General features: G+C 43.5%; 1 protein-coding gene across 5 annotated transcripts in view; it reads right to left on the bottom strand.

Annotated features, from left to right (window-relative positions):
* Positions 1-22317, bottom strand: part of DOT1L (DOT1 like histone lysine methyltransferase) — a 112813-nt gene that overhangs the window by 83019 nt on the left and 7477 nt on the right. The gene's annotated exons all lie outside the window — the stretch shown is intronic.

The following is a 22317-nucleotide window of genomic DNA, read 5'->3' as shown; positions in this document are numbered from 1 at the left end:
TCTCATGTAAGATCATCAGTGTTCTTGCGGAAATACTATGCTGCTCCCGTTCGGGCAAAAGCCCTCTTGAGCAAATCATTTGCGCAAGAGGGCCAGTGTAGACAGCTCAGGACTGTTTTGCGCAAAAAAGCCCCGATGGCGAAAATGGCGATCGGGGCTTTCTTGCACAAAACCGCATCTAGATTGGCACGGACGCTTTTCCGCAAAAAGTGCTTTTGCTCAAAAGCGTCTGTGCTAATCTAGATGCTCTTTTCCGCAAATGCTTTTAACGGAAAAACTTTTCCATTAAAAGCATTTGCAGAAAAACATGCCAGTCTAGACGTAGCTCAGGTCTTTCTATCACTATAAAACCCATTGAAATTGTCCATTACATTACACTCACGCAGAAGATCATGTGGCAGACAGGTTTTACTAGCATGTGTTTAGAACACATTACTCAGGTAAAGCCAAAAGTGAGTTCTGCAGGTCTCATCCCAAATGGGTGCCGTTAAAACAACTTCTGCCTAAGCCACATGTCAGAAAAGTCTATTTTAGGAAAAGTAGGGGGTTTTCTAACCATTTTACTGTATCCATCCTGCAAAGCCCAGAGACATAATCACCATGGGTATGTCTAGATTACATGCCTCTGCCGACAGAGGCATGTAAATTAGACTACCGGACAGTCAATGAAGCGGGGCTTTAAATATGGCTGCTGCGCATTTTTATTTTAATGAAGCGGGGGATATTTAAATCCCCACTTCATTGCCTATGTCGTGTAGTCTAATTTACATGCCTCTGTCGGCAGAGGTATGTAGTCTAGACATACCCCAGGAGTGCCACAGTGCAGGGCTCACAAAAAGACAGAGAAACCTCTACAAATAAAGTATCATGACTTTTAGTTTTAAAAAAGGACTTTCCAGAACAAAAAGCGAAGAGAGAGCCTCCAAGGTCTGAGTTTACCATGCTGGGCCTCAGGCAGGGTAATTTTTGAAGGGCCTGTAGGTAGGAAAGTCCACATTTGAGGAAAAGAGGAAACATTTAAATGCGGAAGATTTAAAAGATAGGGGATGTTTGAAATTTTAAAAAATTGTGTAAGGGCAGAATGCAGGCAAAGCAATCAAAGATGTAGGTCAGAACGCATTTGTGAGGCAGCAGTCACTTATACAGTACAGGTTGAACTTCTCTAGTCCGGCATCCTTGGGACCTAACCAATGCGGAAACCGAGAATTTGCCAAACCAGGGGAGGTCAATATTGTCTAGCAGCATTACCAACACCCCCACTGTTTAGTGGGCACTTAGAAGACATTTAGAGATAAATTAGACCTAAACTAAGAGCCCAGAACACAGAGCCAGGATTGGTGGCTGTAAACAAACTTTATGGGGCCATGGGAAAGTTGGCCACACCCATGGCAAGTGGGCATCTGGCTGATAAAAATCATGCCAGACAGATGTTGTATCAGAGTGTGCAGGACTAGAGAGGTTCAACTTGTGCGTGTGTATATATATATATTATTTAGTCCTGCATGTGTATATATACAGGCTACGCTTGTACAAGCTTAATAGACCTTTACTGACTGCTGAATTCCCACAGCCAAATTTGGGTATTCATAGGTTTCCTACTATACATACCCAGTTTGAAATTCAGCTTTATAACATCAAGTCTTACTTTTAAAAAGCAATTTGAGGATGGGGCAAAGGACAACAAAACCCCATACCATGCAGCCTGCAAGCTGACAGAAAATATGTTAATGAGGTATTGCCTGGAATAGGAATCTCAGGAGAAAATGAAAGTGGCAAACATCTATTAACCTACCGCAGGGGTCTGCAACCTATGATTCAGTGTAGACTAAATATGGCTCTTTTGTCACTCCCAAAAATGCATGCAATTTTTTAAATTGAAATGAAAAATTAATTTAAAATTTTAAAAATATGTAATTACTCATGTAGCTTGGATGCATGCATGAACCTGAATTTGACCAGTTGTGATGTAAACTTCAAAGAAATGTGCGAAAAGATACAGCGGCCAAAGTTCCATTAAATCAAATCTTTGAGTACACCGTTTCATTTATGCTACTGATAACGGACATGATGATTAAAAATAATATTAAAATGTATATTTTCAGTCATCGGGCTCTTTGTTGACCACTTGTTCTGAATTTTGATGCAGTTTCACCTACTGACTCAAGTACAGATATGACAAGAGACTGCACTGTCTAGACTGCCAGAAAGGGATTTTATTTTTAGGATGCCAGAACTTCAGACTGTAACCATGAAGACTCAAGCTGTCTGGGATCAGTAGTCTTAGACTCAAGCCATGTCTACCTACACTTACAAGTTTACAGCCATATTATGCTGACAGGAGAGTGCTCTCCTCTCAACCTAATAAAACCAGTTCATGTTAATGGCAAAGCACGAGCGCTTATGCTAGCAAAACTTATCTCTCTCAAGGGTGTGTTTTTTTCACACCCTTAAACAAAAGTTTCGCTGACAGAAGTGAGAGTGTAGACATGGCCCCAGATGTGAAAATCCTTGACCTTTCCAGGGATAGCAGCCACAAAATACCTAAGGAAGGAAGGAAAAATTTAATAAAGGAAACTGGAAACCAAGTAATAAGATAACCAGAGAAGTTTAACACACTAACCACCATGGGACCCTCTTTGTATGCTCCATAATATGCCAAAGCTCCACACACAAAAATGCTCCTAGCACACATTTAGTTCAAACTTGCTCTAAGCAATGCTACCCATCACGTGATCTGCCACTGTACAGGTTGGACACCTCTGATCCAGCACCTGAGTGTCCCAGATGAGGGATTTTGACCTTCCATGGTCCGGCATTTAACCCCTCTCTCCCCCCCCCCCCCCCCCCCCCCAAGATCAGCTCTGCTTCTGGCCTGCCCTCCCAGCCAGACCCCCACCTGCCACCAGCCCTGCCACAGCAGCCCCGCCAGCCATACTGCAGCAACACTGGCCCCGCCAGCCAATGGTCCCCCACTGTAGCAGACCACTGCTCAGCCACCTGGGCTCCCAGCCCCACCACGGCAGCACTGTGTGAGGCCACCTGACAGCCTTACCATGGCAGCTCACAGTCCTGCCACCAGGGTTCCAGGCCCAGCCATGCAGATCGCTAACTCATCGGAGGCCGCTGACATTCCAGCCACCGTGCTGCTGGCTCAGATGAACTCCCAGACACTGGCCCCCTAAGTTCCCAGTGTCCACAGGGCTCCTGCTTCTGGCTCTCTACTAGGACTCACCGGTCCAGCAAAATCCAGACTATGGATGTTGCTGGACCCGAGAGTCCCGGTTGTGAGAGGTTCAACTTGTATCCCTCTCAGGTGGTGCAAATCAATGGTGTAACAGCCCCAACAATTCAAGCGAGTACATGCATCCGCCAGAGAACTCACATGTGGGGCAAAAACAGTACACAATCAAAGCAGCAATTTGTTTTTCCATTCTGCTTCAATGGCACTGAAATTCAAAACCAAAGTTAGTTCTGATCACATTCCTTGGTATTCCAAAGGGCTAGGATGAACTAACTATGTCTCTCAACTCCAAACAAAATCTTCTGATTCAAGGAGAACGCCACCAAGAAGAATAGGAAGGTAATAGTCTTCCTCAGGAGAACTGTATCTCTTCTGAACACAGACTGAAGCACTTGCCCTTTGTGCCACTGCCAATTTACCACAGAGTAAGAAGTCGCTTTCAAATCCCCAAGCTAAGAACCCAGCACTACAAAGACTCCAGTACTCAGCTCCACCAGTCTAAAGTCATAGAATCCTAGGGCTGGAAGAGACCTCAGGAGGTCATGGAGTCCAGCCCCCTGCCCAAAGCAGGACCAATGCCAACTAAATCATCCCAGCCAGGGCTCTGTCAAGCTGAGACTCAAAAACCTTTAGGTCATGATATCGATCCAACAGCAACACTCCACCCTGTGAAAGCCTTTGAGTGCTGCATGGATCAACTACTCTAGGAATGAATCTAAACAGATATTGCATAAACTAACTGAACTGCTTGAATAATCCTCCACATCTTTGCAGATGCCTTGTGACTACTCTTTCAAAGCTCCAGGAGAAACAGACTGCCAAGTAAGGAGCGAGAACAGAGTGCCCATTTTGAGAAAAGGGCTTGGAAATGATTCTAGGTCTTAGGAATTTATTCGCTCTCCTAGTCCTCCAGGACTCCCAAAAGGCTTCAAGATCTCCCACAAGCCACTCCACGAGGAAGCTATGCTGCAATCTACATTTTAAGTCCCAAGAAAGCAGTGCTGCAACATAGCAACTGTTTCAATGTTAAACAGACCAAAACAGAATGAATAATGAGGCGAATGCTGCACCATTTGTACTAAGCGGGCACTATTCTGTTGGTTGAATAAACTAGACAGTTGGATTGTTAGTTAAATGCAGCTCAGCTTATGCAGTGGTTTAATATAGTTCCTGCTAAACCTATTTGGTTTGACCATCCTATGTGGATGGAGTCTAGCCATATTAGAAGTGTCCAAAAAACTGCTATTCCCTTTAAAAAAATTATATTACAAAGGCACACCAATCTACGTAAGTAAACAGGTTAGCTGGAACCACATGTAAAGAGAATTTAACTCAGGAATTTTATAAAGGTCAAATTATAACAGTTTTCTACTAGTTGCATTAGGACTAAAGGCATCATCTTGATGAACTATCTTCCCCATTCCCTAGGTAACTGCTCAGTCTTAAAACTTACTTCAGACTTGAAGATGGCATATAAAGATTTCTGCCCTCAGTTACTTAAAAGCACTTTGCAAATGAACAAAAAGTTGTGTCTTTTTTTGTTGTTGTTGGTTTATTTGTAACGTACAAAGAAAGCCTTACATTACCATTCCCCAAATGTATTGCCCTTAAAAAGTTAGGCCATGTCTATACTAGGAGTGCTTTACTGGTATAACCACACTCATATGTTATACCAGCAAAGTGCTCGTTGTAGGGTAAATTGAGGCAGTCCATGGTATCTTGCTGAGAACTGCCAACTCAAATCTGAAATTATTAGGCTAGGCCTGGGCAGCGCACAGACAGCAGTTACTGTGACCCTGGTTCCCCTGGCAACTACATTCCAAAGGGCCTGACTCTGGTAAGGCCTGGCTGGTACCAGCCAGGCTGCGCGCTTTTCTCACTGTCTCTTGTGATTTCAGATTAATCTGCTTGGATCCCAAGGACTGTGCCAACACAAGGAAGGAGTCATCTCACAGTAAACATCACAATTTCAGCAAAACAAATTGACATCCTATATGTCCATTTTTGGGGCTTCCATCCTGTATATGTTGGCTCATTTAGCTTGTTAGGAATAACTACCTGTATTAGTGTGATAATGTTTAATTGGCAATGGGCAGAGATGTTGTGTAACTGTCGTAAACCATTGGTTTATGTGCACATCTCACTTCCTCTGCTAGACCTATCAAATCACTTCTCCATTGATCTGCTACCTATATAATCTAATGTATGTTTTGGTTAAGTTAGTGTTGTCCAGGTTAACCTCTGGTTGGTACTCCACCAGTGCTGTGTGTTCAATAAGTCCTCGGCTTGTTTTCACCTGCACCCAGTGTGTCCAGTATTATTCCCTACACTTGTCGTGTGGACACAGTTTATATGAGCCAGGTTCTGCAACTACTGGTATAGATTATTTACTCTGCAACTTCTAAACAAAAATAATATATGTTAGTAAATGTATAGGACATAAATGGGCAATAATTTTTGAGGGGGGGGGTCACTCCAAGAAATTCTAGGGGTTTGGGTTGTAAACTAGGGCAGGAGGGGATTGTGATCTGGGACAGGGGATTGGGGAAGGGAGGGGCCAGGATGCCAGGCCTAGGCTCTGGCCAGAAGACTTATCAGCCTCCCAGCCTGCCCTGCTCGTGCTGCTCTGTGAATAGCTACCAGTCCCTTGTGCTTCGTGGCTGCCTGTTATTGAAACAGGAAGCTCCTATTGGCCAGTTTCTGGCCAGTGAGATTGTGCTGGGGGCAGGAGAAGCTTTTAAAGCTCTCCCCTCTGGGCTCAATTTTTGAAGTGAAACCACCCCACAGCCATGTTTCTGAGCAGCATGTGGGTGGGGCAGGGCAGGTAAGGAGCTTGCCTGGGACTCCCTGAAACATCCACAGGCTGGATCTGGTGGCTTGGTGGGCCAGATCCAGCCCATGGCCCGTATTTTGCCCAGGCCTGGTATAGGATAACTGTGTCTACACATGGGGCTCAGAGTCTACAGGCCTGTCTACACAAAAGTCATACCTTTTTAACCAAATCAATATAGTTCAGTTAAAAAAAAAACACACATACTTGGAACCTAGTTACACCAGTATAAATTTACATATAGCAGATCATATTTCTATATGAGAAGAAGAATCTATACCACCAGAAACTCATTTACAACAGGTATAATTGGGTCCACCCTTGGGATTGTACTTTCTTGGTAAAGAAAACCTCTGACCATTATACTGGTACAAAAATTGAAAGCAGACCAGGACTATAGGGCATTTTTGTTATCTATAATTCATATGTCCTATGAAAATCTGTTTAATAAAGCCAATTCTCCTGCCCCTTTATGTTACAGCGTAGAAATCTCATAACCTTGGGTAGAAATCACACAAGCAAAGCTTTTTCTACACAGAAAGATACACTGACACAAATGTGAATTAACATGAGTAGAACTCTGCCAGTTTAGCCCCTGTACGCTCACTCTAATTCAAGCATAAGAGGCATTTTCAGTTTTGTCACTTGGAAATAAACTAAACTGAAACAAAGCCATTGTTCCCCCAGAATAAGTGTCCCCATGAAGGATTATATTGGTACAAGTTGGACGTACCTTGTCTAGCACCCTCAGGACCTGACCGGTTCTGAGCAAGAGAGTTTGCCCAAGCAGAAGAGGTCAGGTCTCCAGATTATCCTACGGGGGCTCCCTGACCCCAGCCAGCTCTCCTGCCAACAGGCTGCTGGTGGGGCTTCGCTCCTAGCCGCTAGTCCCCTTGGGCTGCCAGCCCACTGCACCAGCTCCACTCCTAACTGCCAGCAACCTCTGCCCTCTGGCCCAGCAACATCTATGGTCCCCTTGGACCAAAGAGCCCCAGATGCAAAGGTTCAACCTGTATAACTCAATCATTCTAACTTGTAAAACTTCCCTGTGTAGACAGATCCTAAACCTTGCCTTCCAGTCCTCCAGTCATGCCAGACTAGAGACCCTGGTATTTATAAAATGTAAAATGTGTGCAGGCATTGTACAGAAAACAAAAGAGAGACAGCCCTTTCTCTACTGGGGGTATCTATTGGTAGGGCCTCAAAGCAGTTAGCAAATGCAGCTCCCATAAACTGTAATACCATCTTAATGACAACAAGGAAAAGCAAAAAAGGCAAATCAGACAATTTAAAAATACATCAATGACTAGGTTAACTCCAAATTTTATCAGTACAGTTTGTTGTTTAATATTATTTTGCCAAGTTTTAAAGAATATGAGAGGCTGAAATTGCACAGTTTCAGATTTCCAGATCATCTTATTAAGGATCAACTGATCTCTTCAGATCCAGAAAGGCACACAATTTAAAAGGCCATGTACCTCTATCAGTGATCAATAGCCAAATGTTCCAAGGTTCTTTAGTCCAGAAAGCAGCAAGAGGACAACACTGGAGAAGTTTAAACAAAACAGATTTCCTGTTTTTCAACTGGAAAGAAATGTTTCCATAACAGAGAATTTTTATTATGAAAGTAACATGTATACACTTTGCGTAATGTGAGCACCCAATTATGCCCCGGTACATGTATAAAATACTTGCTGGCCATAACAAGAGCCCTGCATGAGCAAGGCATAATTAGTCCCTATTAATTTGCATGACGAGAGCCTCAGTGAAAAAAGAAGTCAATATCCCATAAATGCAGCTGCTCCTTCCATGTCCCTCAGAAGTCAAGCTGTCTCAAAATGAAGATCTCAATTTATAATGATAGTAAAGAGGACAATATTCTGCAAAGTGCTTTGAAAAAGAAAACCATTTAGTCATTGAACCAGCAGAACTGAGTACCCAAAAGAAAACTATCAAGTTGTTCCAACTTAAGACAGTGTTTTGTTAAAACTTAGTACTAGGACTAGGGATGTTTAAAAAAAAGTCAAACGTAACCGTTAAAGTCCCAGCAGTTACACACGCTGCCGGCTCTGCAGTGACACTTTCATAGTGCAGAACCTCAACGCAGAAGCTTATGCTTAAGAAGGCTCCCGGTGCGCACTGGCTGCCAGCCCCACTTCCAGGGAGCCAACTGCCATCTTGCCCTGTAGGCTTTGATACAGAGATTGCAGCGCAGGGTAGAAGTGGGCCTAGCTTCGCTGTGGGCTCTGCAGTATAACTTTATACAAGGGATGTGAGACTGTCTACACTGCACTCAACTCGAAATAAGATACGCAATTTGCACTATGCAAACTACGTACTTATTTCGAGTTTATTTCAAAATAGCCTATTTCAAAATATGGTACTGTCAACACGGCACCAAATTTCAAAATAAAGTGCTATTTTGAGATACCCCTTAACCCACATGGAATGAGGGTTACAGGGATGCCGAAATACCACGCCCGTTATTTAGAAAAATATTTCAAAATAAAGGGTGCTTTGTGAAGACGCAGGGTAGCTATTTCGGGATACCTCTGGTATCCCAAAATAACTGATGTGTAGCTATACCCTAATCGTGTCAATTATACCCTAATTAGTCAATTAACCGATAAACAAAAGCTTATCGGTTAATGCTACAGACTACACACATTCTGCCCCCGCAATTTGCCAGTAAATTTTTTAGCAGGCTGGCTTGAAATGGGTCCGGGACCTACCTCTGCTGAGGCTCTGCATTTAAAGCGTATTAGGAGCCGGAAGGACAGGCAGCCTGGCTAAGTTCCGGCTCGCACCAGGTCTGGGAGCTCAGACCAGCACTAGACAAGGGCTGCTGCTACCCCGCACTGCTGCCACTTTATCAGAGGTAGCAGCACAGGGCAACAGGCATTAAGGGTGATGCTTACTGGGTATCCCGTTACACGTTCACATCCCTAGTTTGCCAGTGTGTGCCGACAGACAGACAAACAGTGTCAGTACAAGTATACTAGAAATTGAATATGCAGCCAATACCAGCTGATTATTTTCTGTGATATCTTAAACCAGTACTCCAAAACAAGTATCCAATAAAAAGTCCTTTTGTTAGAATATCTGCAGGTAAGTCTACACTACAGCGAAGCAGTTCCAGTCCTGGGCCACTAGAGTGTCTATATTGTAGACCAGGGCTAGTCAACACGTGGCCCGTGGGCCACGAGGTCCATTTGTTTGCGGCCCGCAGTGCACTCTGAGTTTACACGGGGTTCAACACACAGCCCGCAGGTGGGAGCCAAAACAAAAAAGTAGTCAATATAATGGTCTTCTGTTGATATGTATTTTAGTAGTTAAACTCCTGGATTATCATTGCTTATTAAAAATGCTGTCATACGGGTGGAAATTGGGTAAATATTGCATTTTATTAATATCAGCAGAACTGACTTAAACAGGGCCTGTGTGTTGTGTAGTCTTGACTTAATCTTTGTATTCATGCCTGTCAGTGTGAAAGAAGTTATTTGCATATGTATTGGCATGAATATGCAACCACACTTAAGTTGCAGCCCTCAGTATGTGCTGAGTGTATCATTGTGGCCCTTAAGGCTTCCAAAGTTGAGTAGTTCTGTTGTAGACAAACCCTGGGTCTCAACATCCCTGTGAGGGAAGATACAGAATTAAAAAAATAAAATAAAAAAAATGGGGGGGGGGGGAACCATACACACTCCGCATATGTTTACACTACAGCTCTGAAGCTGTGCCACAGTGACACCATTGCATAGATGATTCTTTTGATAATGGTAGTTAATGCAACTCTCAGAAGAAAAATTCCATTGACCTAGCTGCATTTACAGTGGAATTGGGTTGACCTAACTCATGGTGCTCAAGATGCAACATTTTTCATGGCTCTAAGCAACACAGATATATGTCAATCTAATTTTCAACATGTAAATCAGACCTCAGGGGGAAAAAAAAAAAACAACATGCCCAAGTTGGCATTGAGACCTCTGTCTATATATATTGCACCAACTGAATTAAATGTGTTATTTTAAACTGATTCAGTAAAACTCGTGCAAAACAGCTTAATGTATAAACTCAAGTACATTTAAGCCTAAATGATTCTGATTTAGTTTGACTCCTTACTGAGTTAAGATAAAATTAATAGAATCCTGGTTTAAAATTAATCAAATATCCTCACCCTTTTTAACCAGTTTTAAATTCAACTGGTGCTACTTTGAATGCGAACAAGACCTAAACAACTGTCAGAGCTGGGATTAGAACCCGAGTCTCAACTAGGGATGTCAAAATGTGTGTAATTAAATACATTTTCAGTAGTTACACAGTCACATGCGTTCCAGCTCCTGCCTGCTACCTCAGGCTACTGTCTCTGATACAGAGGCAGCAGCGTGGGTGGGGTGGCAGGCGATCACCCCAGAAGTCAGTATACACCAGAAGCCAGCTTCTCGGATGACTCCTGGTGCGTAAGGGGAGCCTGTGTGCAACCATGAACTTTAACCTATGAGCCCAGGCTCATCAGTTAACCATTTACAGTTGCATTTTCACACCCCTAGCATGCTCCTTTCTATTTCCTTATTTTAAATCAGAAGTGCTCATTGTGATTAGAATATACTTTCATTTCTTATACTGCCTGAAAACGATAAGCATTTTAAGTTCTCTAGGACTGTCATTCAAAGAAAAACAAAAACCTTTTAACAGTAATTTTCAACTACATTTCTCATCATCTAGACAAAGAGTAACACATATTAAGAATTATCCACGTTTACTACTATAGTACCTAGGAATCAACCAAGTCAGATCCCACAGAACTAAGCACTGTTCAGAAACAGTAGCAAACACTACTACCAGACAGTAGTAAACAGATGACTTTTACTGGACTATTTGTACCTATGTTTGTTTATAATACAGTAGCAATTTCCAATGAATATAACTGAATTAAAAGTCTAATATCAGAATGAAATGTCAAACTTTGACAGTTTATTACAACACACTTGCTGCAATCTACCCAGCTATTATCAAGGCCAATGTTGCAATACTGAATGGAAAGTACTACATAACCTTCTCCACAATTTTTCCCTCCATTTACAATGTTTGCTTTAATGCTCTTAAAAGTAATCTTCCCATATTAAATCTTCAAGATGATCCCTAGAAATAATTCTGAGGTACAGCAAATTAGTGTTACATCTGAGACACCCAGGTGTATGGGGTTGGGGAGGGGTTTCCTAATGAGGAAAAGTTTGTTAATATAAAGTGAACCTCAAAAAACTATTTCTTGCACATTTGTGAATGTATCACTTTAGGCATTTTTCCACAAATAGGATGGGCCTGTTCAAATAAAATATTTTACTCTCAGTGCCTTACATGAGAAACCACATCCCAGTACTCATCCTTTTATATTTAGTTCATTTTCATGTAACTGTCCTGCAGTTTTTATTTTTAGCAAGCCTCACGAGGATTACAGTTTAAAAATAAAATAAAGAAAGTTTCTAAAGCTTATGATGGCATACATAACTGTTCTCCCTCATCTGTTAAATGACGATAATATTTGTGAAATTAATCACTGACGCTATGTCTACACTACAGAAATTCTGCCATGTCCAAGGAATGCGTCCGCTTTTTCAGAATAGTTTCCGAAAAAGCGGGCACATGCTTTCAGAAGCCCTGTATTCCTCATTTTACGTGCCCCTTTTAGGAGGAATAAGGGCTTTTCCGAAAGAGGAGGTTGTTCCCACATTTGGCTCTGTGCAGATAGGCTTTTCCAACATTTGGCTCCTTCTGGGAAGAGAAAACAAAAACAAAACACACACACACACACACACCACGGAAAAAGGTATGCAAACTACAGTTTGCAATTTGTTTATCTTTTTTCTGGAAAAAGATCGCTGTGTGGACATAGCCTGTCTGTACAATGCTTTAAATAAATACAGAGCTTACAGCCCTGCGTAAGGATTCTATGAGCTACTTTGAAGTACAAGCCAGAGAGATTTCTAGTATTGCCTCATTGGAAACATTTGAGGATAAGCACATAAATAAGTTGGATTGTAGAGGTGATCTCACAGATATCATCTTGATCTTCTATAGCATTTCTAAACAGATTTAAAAGCACTTTACAAAGGAAGTCAGTATGACCCCCATTTACACATGGGGATACTGAGGCGAAGGGGAAGTGACTTGCCCGAGATAACTCAGAAAGCCAATGGCAGATGCAGGAACCGAGGCAGCAAGGGGGGGGGGGGGAACTAGTCGACTATCTGATATGCATTTGCTTATCGAAGTCGACTAGTCCTTAGCATCGCTAGAAGAGACATGACAGTTTGGAGATGTGCAAGCTAATGGTGGTCAAGCATTTGCAGACCAGAGGAAGACATCTCATGAGCCCAACATCTCCTGGGTCAGCCAATACAACTCAAAGCAGCAGCTGACGCAAAATGATTAAGAAAATGCTTGTTCATTTCTACGTTGCCTTTGCCAATAGGGCTGCCAACTTTCTTCTCTCAAATCCCAACAACCTATCCCCACCCTTCCCAAGGCCAGGCCCCTACCCACTCACCCCCACTACATTACCTATCCTTTGGTGAATCGCTCACCCTCACCCACTTTCACATGGCTGGGGCTTGGGGTGCAGCAGGGGTTGAGGGCTCTAACTGGGGGGGGTTGCAGGCTCCAGGGTGGGGCCAGAAATAAAGGGCTCAGGGTACAAGAGGGGGCTCCAGGCTGGGACAGGGATTCAGACTGTGGGAAGAGGTCAGGGTCTGAGGCAGGGTTGAGGAGGGAGAGGGGAAAAAGAGCTCTGGGGTGGGGCTAGGGATGAGAGGGTTGGGGTGAAGGAGGCTCCCAGCTGGGAAGGCAGGGCCTAAGAGATTCAGAGTGTCGAAGGGAACTGTAGAGTGAGGCAGGGGGATAGGGTGTGGGAGGCACTATGGGCTCTGGGCTGGGACTAAGGCTGAGGGGCTAGAGTTGCAGGAGGGGTTCCAGACTGGGATGGGGGAGGGCAAGGAATTCAGAGTGCAAGAGGTGGTGGAGGCTACAGGCTGGGATGAGAGGGTGAGGCCTCTGTCTGAGGATGCAAGCTCTGGGGTGGGGCCAGAGATGAGAGGTTTTGAGCATTAGAGGGAGCTCCAGGTTTGGGGAAGCTCAGGGTTCTCTCGGATGGCTCCTAGTCAACAGTGCAGCAGGGCTAAGGCAGCATCTCTGCCTGTCCAGGCTACAAATTGTGTCCAAGAAGCAGATGGCAGATCCAACTCTTTGGTGGGGATGCCAGGAGGCTGTGCAGGAAGCCTAGACTTATCACTTAGTTGACTACTTGCTTACATCCCTATAGGGAAAAGGGAAAAAGATACTGTTTAGAGAGGGAACTGAAGTCTCAAAAACTCCACTGCAGCTAATAACTATTTTGAGTCACTTGCTCAAAAGGTACTGGCCCTTTGACATATGCACTAACAATTTTTGGTGAGCTCAAGTTTGTGCATGCATCAGGACTCTCTGAATACAAAGTGAAGAAAAAGCAAAAGTCGTATCTGTGCAATATTTCATATAGCAGGGCTAGATATAATGCCATTAGCTCAGATTAAGGTGGTGTAATTTACTTTCCAGAGTATCAATGGAATTTAATACCTCCTTTACAGATTGGAACAAGAATCTTCCTCTGAAATGCCTTGCAATTGAAGTTTCCTTGCACCAGGGAGGAAGTATAATGCAAAAAGAGAACTCTAAACTCCCTCCTGTGGGCAGTGTCTCTGCCCAGTCTCTTTACCTTCATTAAATAAAAGAGCTAGAGCTCAAAGATTATTTCTCCACATTTCTCAAATGGCAAGGTCATAAAGTACAACAAAGGCTCCAATCAAAGCTTCAAGTCATTTACAAGGCAACCCACAGCTGGCCAGAAGACACCATGTAAAACCTGTAATGCATTAAGGGACAAAACAAAACAAAGATTGCCAGTTTTTTCTTTAGCAAATCAGGAGCCAAGAATTAAGCTATATTAAAGCATGTTCTTGATCAGAAGTGCCAAAACTGGTGTGGGAACTAAAATACGATGCATTGGAATGATACAGAACTTTCTAGTAGACTGCACAACTATTGGGCTATATTGGTCTGGTTCCTCCTTGTTTCCACCTGCTACAACCAGGGGTGGACAGGATCTGGCCCACCAAACCATCTGATCTGGCATGCAGCCCACCCTGCCATGCCCCCTACCAATCAGGGCCTGCTACACTGTACTGAGACAGCTCAAATGCATTAAATATTTTTCTCTCTACAATCTACATAAGCAATTGCTGTGGTTGCTCCAGGAATATGTTGCAAATGCAAGGGGAGGTGGCTCATGTGACAGCAAACTGCAAGGGAAGTATCCTTGAGAAACTCTCTGTTCATACCCGCCCTACCCAGCAAGAGGCTAAGCGCATGGCTATACTACAAAGTTTACAGCAGCACAGCGGCTCTAAATCGATGGGAGGAAGCTCTTCCATTGGCTTAACTACTCTAACTCCCACAAGCAGCAGAAGCTGTATCAGTGAGATAAGCTCCTGCACTGACATTGCCAGTGTGGACAGTGTTCTTACGTCCTTACAACTTGTGTTGCTCAAAGAGATAGATTTACTCATCCCCAAGTGACGACTCATTCCAATGTAAACTGTAGAGTGAACAGGGCCTGAGGCCTTGTCTATATGAGAAAGTTACACTGGTATAACTGTGTACATTTATGACACATACTTTTATGCTGTGTAGTTAGTTTGGTTAGGGATGCCATTTTCTACCACAATTGTTATGCCAGTACAATCCCTAGTGTGAAAGCAATTATATCAGTATAAATGTGGCTTGTATTGGTATAGCTTGCTCCCCTTCCCATATGGCAATAATTTTCAACCTGTGGGCCACAGACCTCTGGCAGTCCACAGACTAGGTCTCAGATTTCAAAAAGGTCCATGCCTCCACTCAAAATATTTTAGGGACTCAAATGAGAAAAAGATTGAAAACCACTGCCATCCAGGAATAAGATTATACCCATAAAACTGTGACCACAACAAGAAGGCTGGGGCTAGTGTAGTTAAAGTAGTACAACTCGTGTTTAGACAAACAGTTGGGGTATGGACACACTTATTCTGGTATAAAAATTATTTTTCAATTTAAATCAAGCCATTTGGGAACAGGGTTAAATTAAACTGAAATAAACCAATCTCATATGGTAATAAGAGGGTCCACCCAGATGGTTACAAAAAATTCTCATTGCTGGAACTGCTTTGTAGGACAAAGATAATTTTCTGCATATGTTACTCCTAATACAAATGAACACTTCGTCCCAAAACCATACTAATGGCTTGAACATAAATAAGTCAAGGTTATGTTAATTTAAGTTCCATTAGGAACAGGATGAGGAAAGGAGTTATCAAAAAGGATAATATTAGAAGATAGAGACATTCTCTTTCAAAATTCTGAGATAAAATAGTGAGATACCTGGACATTAGTCATAAAAGAACTTGGTGTTTAATGTTAAGGAGTTTCAGAACCATGCATAGCATTAACAGAATTTGCTTACCAAATACATTTCAATGCATTTAGCATCATTTGGTGACAAAAAGTTCCCAATAGAGTATAAACTCTTTACTGACTCTCAATACAAAGCAACTATTATGTTTCCAGAGAAGTGGGATGGACTTAGAGACACAGCAGCACTTCAGATTTTATACCTACCATTGTGTAGAAGAATGTTAACAACCATTTTTATTTACTTTAAAAAAAAAAGAGAGAGAGAGAGAGAGAAACTGCACTTGATTTACTTTGAACCCAACTATAAACTATGCATGTTGCTTTCAGTGGGAGGAAGAAATTCTGTTCACCACTTAAGTTTATTACTTATGTACATACATACCTCATACATCATCTTTACACCTATTTATTCTCTTGCTGATTTGGTATTTTACACAGTGTGATTTAAATGAAGAAGCTTTTTCATTTAAATACCATAACTATCTGAATCTACCTCCTACTTATTATACCAATGAACACATCAGAATGCCTAAAAATAAGACATCCTCCATAAGGAGTCTCAAGGTCCTAGAGAAGAATTTTTTTTTTTTTTGGTCTCAACACTCTGGGAATGAGTTCCAACTTGTTGCATTGCAAGGTGGTCCAACAGGGTTATGCCCACCATAGACTTTGCACTACATGCAACATTTATAACGAGTAGGGATGTGAATGGATAACTGGTACCTGGGAGCAGCCACCTGCCCACTGTGGGTGGAGAGCTACTCCAGCCTTGCAGGAGTTGGGAGTGGAAGCCCACTTAATTAACCAGTTAACTGATTAACAGGGATTTTACATCCCTAGTAATGAGACAGTCAAAAGCTTTCTAAAACCATATTAATTTTAAAGACTGGTAAATATTATAGCTCTAATATCAAAAGATATTCCTTATTTCAAGGCAAAAAATTAATTGAAGGCTATGCCCTTCAATCCGTTTACTCCCTTTAATGAAGGTTCACTGAAGACAGCATAAAACCTTGGCTTCACTGAAGTCAATGGCAAAACTCTCATTGATTTTACTGGTACCAGAATTTTACCTTACACTATCAAAATCTTGCATAAACACTTTACACCGCAGCTCTCATATCACTGAAATGCACCCACATCTGTGCTAGGAGAAGGCAGCTATAGGAACACTACACAACAGCTAAGGACAGTTTTCAAAACATCTAAAAAGGGATACTTGATACTGCAGAAAAAGCTTGGACTGTCCGTCTCTACCCTATAGGGCTCCCAACATTGCTACCAACAGTGGAGCTACACATGATTAACAATGACAGAAGTTTCTGAAATGTTCCCTTTTACTATACGCAGATTCTAACAATATATTTGGAATATTAAATGGAAGAAGCTTATTTGAAACTTTCCAAGGATATTCTCTTTACGCGACTGATTATTTCTGTTTTTAACACTTACCTATCTTCAATAGTTCCTCAGATCCCTAGCCTGATCCTTGTTCATAGCTTCCTCAAAAAGTGACTCATTCACTTGTGAAAAAAACCACAGTACACCAGAAACCATCTTTATTATTCATAGTTCTGATTACAGGCAGTCCCCGGGTTACGTACAAGATAGGGACTGTAGGTTTGTTCTTAAGTTGAATCTGTATGTAAGTCGGAACTGGCATCCAGATTCAGCCGCTGCTGAAACTAATCAGTTTCAACAGCAGCTGAATCTGGACACCAGTTCTGACTTACATACAGATTCAACTTAAGAACCCCAGGCGTCCCCAAGTCAGCTGCTGCTGAAACTGATCAGCAGCTGATTCCAGGAAGCCCGGAGCAGAGCAACTCTGCCTCGGGCTTCCTGTAGTCAGCCACTGGTCAGTTTCAGCAGCGGCTGACTTGGGGACGCCTGGGACAGAGCAGCTCGGGTGCTGCTGGGTTGGTCCAGTAGCACGGCCGCTCCTCAGCACTACTGGACCAACCCAGCAGCACCCCAGCTGCTCTGCCCCAGGCGTCCTGATTCAGCCGCTGCTGAAACTGATCAGCAGCGGCTGAATCAGGACGCTTGGGGCAGAGCAGCTGGGGTGCTGCCGGGTTGGTCCAGTAGCGCCAAGGAGCGGTGCTGCGGGACCAACCGGCAGCGCCCCACCTGCTCTGCCACAGGCCCCGGGCTTTGTTCCACGTCTCCCTGGTCTGCTGGGGGGGGGGGCCCACTAACTGCGCCCCCCCCCCCCCCCAGCAGACCAGGGAGACGCTGAGCAAAGTGGTGGAGGACCCGGGGCCGGACCCGCGGCGCTGATCTGGAAGCTGGTCTTCCAGATCAGCGCCGTGGGTCCGGCCCGGGTCCTCCGCCGCTTTGCTCCACGTCTCCCTGGTCTGCTGGCTCCCCCAGCAGACCAGGGAGACGGGGAGCAGCTTTTCTCGCCCCGGAGGAGGCGGGCAGCAGGACCAGGTGTCCCGCCGCTCCAGTCCTCCGGGGCGAGAAAATCCCCATTCATAACTTCAGATCCGACATAAGTCGGATCCGCGTAACTCGGGGACTGCCTGTATATCTATGAAATTAATCATTTATATATCCTGTTGTAAAACACAACTTGCTTTTCTCCTATTCCTAAAAATAGGAACTGCTCATTAATTCTCTAATATTTAAATTCTTATACAATGTTTGATAATGGAATTAAAAATATTACTGGTTGGATTAATAAAACCTGGCAGCACACTCATTAAGCTACCTCATACACTGAACATCTTCCACTAGTTACGATATTTACTTATATGTCTATTGCACTGAATAAACAATAATATCTTAGAATCAGAGAGCTGGAAAAAGCCTCAGGAGGTCATCAAGTCCAGCCCCCTGCCCAAGGCAGGACCAATCCCAACTCAATCACCCCAGACTTAAAAGCCTCTAGGGATGGAGATTCCACTGACTCCCTAGGTAACCCATTCCAGTACTTCACCACCCTCCTAGTAAAATAGTTTTTCCTAATATCCAACCTAAACCTCCCCCTTCAATATCTTCAGAATACAAAAGTTACATGATAAGTACAAAGATGTCCAATTTCAGGGATTGATTTTTTCTGCTTTGTTTTTGTATTCAGTAATCATCTACAAGTTAAGAACTGCAAAATTCATTGCATTCATGGACTCCTGATGCGAACTCTTCTTCAAAGTCAACTGCAAACAGTATCAAGTATATAAATCAAAAAAATATCATTAATGCAATGGACACAATTGTTATTTACTATACCACTGACCAGGTGTAGTCATTATTGCAGGGGGAGGTACTCAAAAGGTTAATGCTAAGAGCTGCAACAAAGAAAAAAAGGAGGAATGAGGAAGGTGAGTATGAAACAAAAAATACAAAAGTAGAGGTATGGCTGTTCATGGAAAAAGAGGATTACATTTCTCCAATCTTGCAAACCAAGGGGTAAGATATCCTGCATAAGTTTCCAGGAGAAGTACAATTCATCTGAAAGGCTGATACTTAAAAGGACAATCTTCTCCGTAAGTGGGTTGCCATGAGAGAGAAGGGTGGGAACATATGATAAGTTGTCATGGGATAAGAGGCAAGGTCCTCTCATGGACTGATAACTTGTTAAAAGACAAAAAACAAAGGGTAGGAATAAATGGTAAGTTTTCAGAATGGAGAGAGATAACTAGTGGTGTCCCCCTAATGGTTCATACTGGGACCAATCCTATTCAACATATTTATAAATTATCTGGAGAAAGGGGTAAACAGTGAGGTGGCAAAATTTACAGATGATACTAAACTTCTCAAGATAGTTAAGACCAAAGCAGACTGAAAAGCTTCAAAAGACCTCACAAAACTAGGTGACCGGGCAACAAAAATGACACATTAATTTTAAGTGTTGATAAATACAGAGTAATGCACACTGGAAAAAATAATCCTAACTATACATACAAAATGATGAGAGGCTATAGCTAAACTAGTCCACAACAGAGAGATTGTGGAGTCATACACAGTTCTCTGAAAACAGCCACTCAGTGCGCAGAGGCAGTACAAAAGGAATCAGAACATTAGGAACCATTAAAAAAGGCATGGAGAATAAGACAGAGAATATCTTATTGCCTCTTGTGAGGGAGTGATGATAGGAAGGCCTAGCATCACAGGAATTGAAGCCTTTCAGCCCAGCTAGCCCCACCCTGATTTACCTGTAGCCAATGCCAGGTGGCAGGATACAAGGAAGGAGCTTGGCTCAATTAGAGGTTGACCAGCAAGGAGACAGGAGTTGGTTCTGCTGTCTGCAAGACTTGAGCCACAGCCCATCTACTTGGCCAGCCACTGGAATGTGTAAATTGTAGGAAAAGGGAGGGGGCACTGATGTCAGGGGGTCCCTCCTCCCCCCACTTTCATACTCTAGCTCCACACAGGGAGAAGAGGATGTGGGAGCTTGGCAAATCTGTCTCACACTCACCTCTTGACCCAACACATACGTGGGGCGTGGTTGTCATTTTTTACTGCTTGCAAAGTGGGTTAGTTGGGGTTTTTGATTGGTCTGTGCATTTCATCATTTTCATTTCTCCCTTATGCTTAAATTTAATTCTTTGAGTAGGGAATTCTCAAATGCCAAACCTGTCGTGGCTGGAGTCATTATCCCTGTGGTAACTGTTACTCCTGGAAGTGGCTGGCATGTCCTGCAGCCCCTGAGAAAGGCAAAGCAAGGGGTCTCCACATGTTGTCCTTGCCTGCAGACACCATTCCTGCAGTTCCCATTGATCAATAATGGGGAACCGTGGCCAGCAGAAGCTGTGGGCTCAGTGCCTTAGGTGAGGGGCAACACATGGCACCATGGAGCCACTGCTGTACATGCCAGCTGCTTTCAGGAGTGGGGCAGGACCAGGGCAGGAGTAAGCCTGCCTTAACCCCACTGCTCTACCACCCTGAAGCAGTTTTAGTTAAATGGTGCCCAGCTACAGCCTGCTTCCTGAGCACCTGTCCCAGCCCTGAACCTCCTCCTGCACCCAACCTTTCCCAGAGCTTGCACTCTAAACCCCCTCCTGGATCCCAGACCCTCACCCGGGGCTAAGCCCAGAGTCCCTCCCACATTCCAAACCTCTTGGCCCAAGACCAAAGCCTGCACCCCAACTCTCTACCCCAGCCTATTGAAAGTGAGTGGAAAATAGGAGAGGAAAGAGGGAGCAGGGTGAGGCCTCTGAGAAAAGGCAGGAAGGAAGTGGGATAAGGGTGTTTGGGTTGGAGGTAGATCTTAGGTTGCACTTAGATTTAAAAAGCGATCTTGTGGTTAAAAAGGTAGGATACCACCACCCAAGGCTTATCAAATAGTCAACTAATAGCTTATATCCCAATGACACGAGAGGGATAGCTTGAGGATTACTTGTTCTGTTCACTCCCTATGGGGCATCTGGCATTGGCCATAGTCGAAAGACAGGATACTGAGCTTAGATGGACCTTTGGGGTGTGTCTAAACTACATGGCTCCATCGATGGAGCCATGTAGATTATGCTGATCAGCAAAGGGAAATGAAGCCGCAATTTAAATAGTCGCAGCTTAATTTAAATTTAAATGGCTGCCGTGCTGAGCCGACAAACAGCTGATTAGCTGTTTGTCGGCTCAGCATGCTAGTCTGGACGCTCCCGCGCCGACCTGAAAGCCCTTTATCGACCTCCCCATTATGCCTTGCAGGATGAGGTTTATCGGGGAGGTCGATAAAGGGCTTTCATGTCAGCAGGGGAGCGTCCAGACTGCCCAGATCTGCCGACAAACAGCTGATCGGCAGAGCGGGGCAGCCATTTAAATGTAAATGAAGCCACGATTATTTAAATCGCAGCTTCATTTCCCTTTGCCGAACAAACAAATCTACACGACTCCGTCAACGGAGCCATGTAGTTTAGACGTACCCTTGGTGAGCAAACATAAGAATGGCCATACTGCGCCAGACCAATCTAGTGCTGTCTGCACCAGGGGTTAGGTCAGTTTAACTATCAATCAGGGGTTGGATTTTACAAACTCCTGAGCAATCAAGTGACATCCACCTCATCTCCTAATGCAGACCAAACCTCAGAACAACACAGCTAAATAAAAAGGGGAAATATATTGTTTAATATAAGTGGGTAACATTTTAAGGGACCATTCAAGGCAAAAGGGCACATTAACACCTTTGCCATCATAAGGCAAAAGCAGGGGGGGGAGAGTGGGTTAGTTTGATTTTAAAAGCCATGAATCCAGTGTCTTAAGACCATAATTTTTAATGTCTAGAAACATCATGAGTTCAAGCTTTGACTCCTCTTTTGAAGGATTTCTGTAGGTTTCCTTTGAGCACAGTTACTGAGATCAGATGTGGCATGATCATTTTGTGACATGCGTTCACCCACAGATGATATGATGGCGTTTTCATTTTTCATCATGAGGTCATTCAAGACCAAAATGATTGCCTTTCACCCACGCTGCTGTTTTTGGAGCATTTAGTGCACTGGATGAGGTATACCAGTTGTTGTGATAGGCACAAGAAGGACCCATGGGTCTTAAAGGGTGTTTTGCAGGGGGTATTGAGCTTTGTGACAGTGGAGATGTCTGCAGATTCTTCTGTCAGAGTCTGGTGCTTCTTTGAGTTGGTGTGCCTTGATCTATGGCTTCTGATGAGCTTGCTGAGGCTGGAGGGCTATTTGAAGGCCAAAAGAGAGGATTCAGGAAATATTTCTTTCCCAGGCCCAAAGAATAGCTCTATCTCAAAAGCCTGTCTCTTTCACCAACAGAAGTTGGTCATTCATAAATAAATAGGCAGACAGTCTCAGCCACA

This window comes from Pelodiscus sinensis, chromosome 32 (assembly GCF_052426305.1).
Source record: "Pelodiscus sinensis isolate ZL-2025 chromosome 32, ASM5242630v1, whole genome shotgun sequence".
Taxonomy (NCBI): Eukaryota; Metazoa; Chordata; order Testudines; family Trionychidae; genus Pelodiscus; species Pelodiscus sinensis.
Note: the sequence above shows the minus strand (reverse complement) of the source record. Positions and strands in the feature narration are given on the sequence as shown.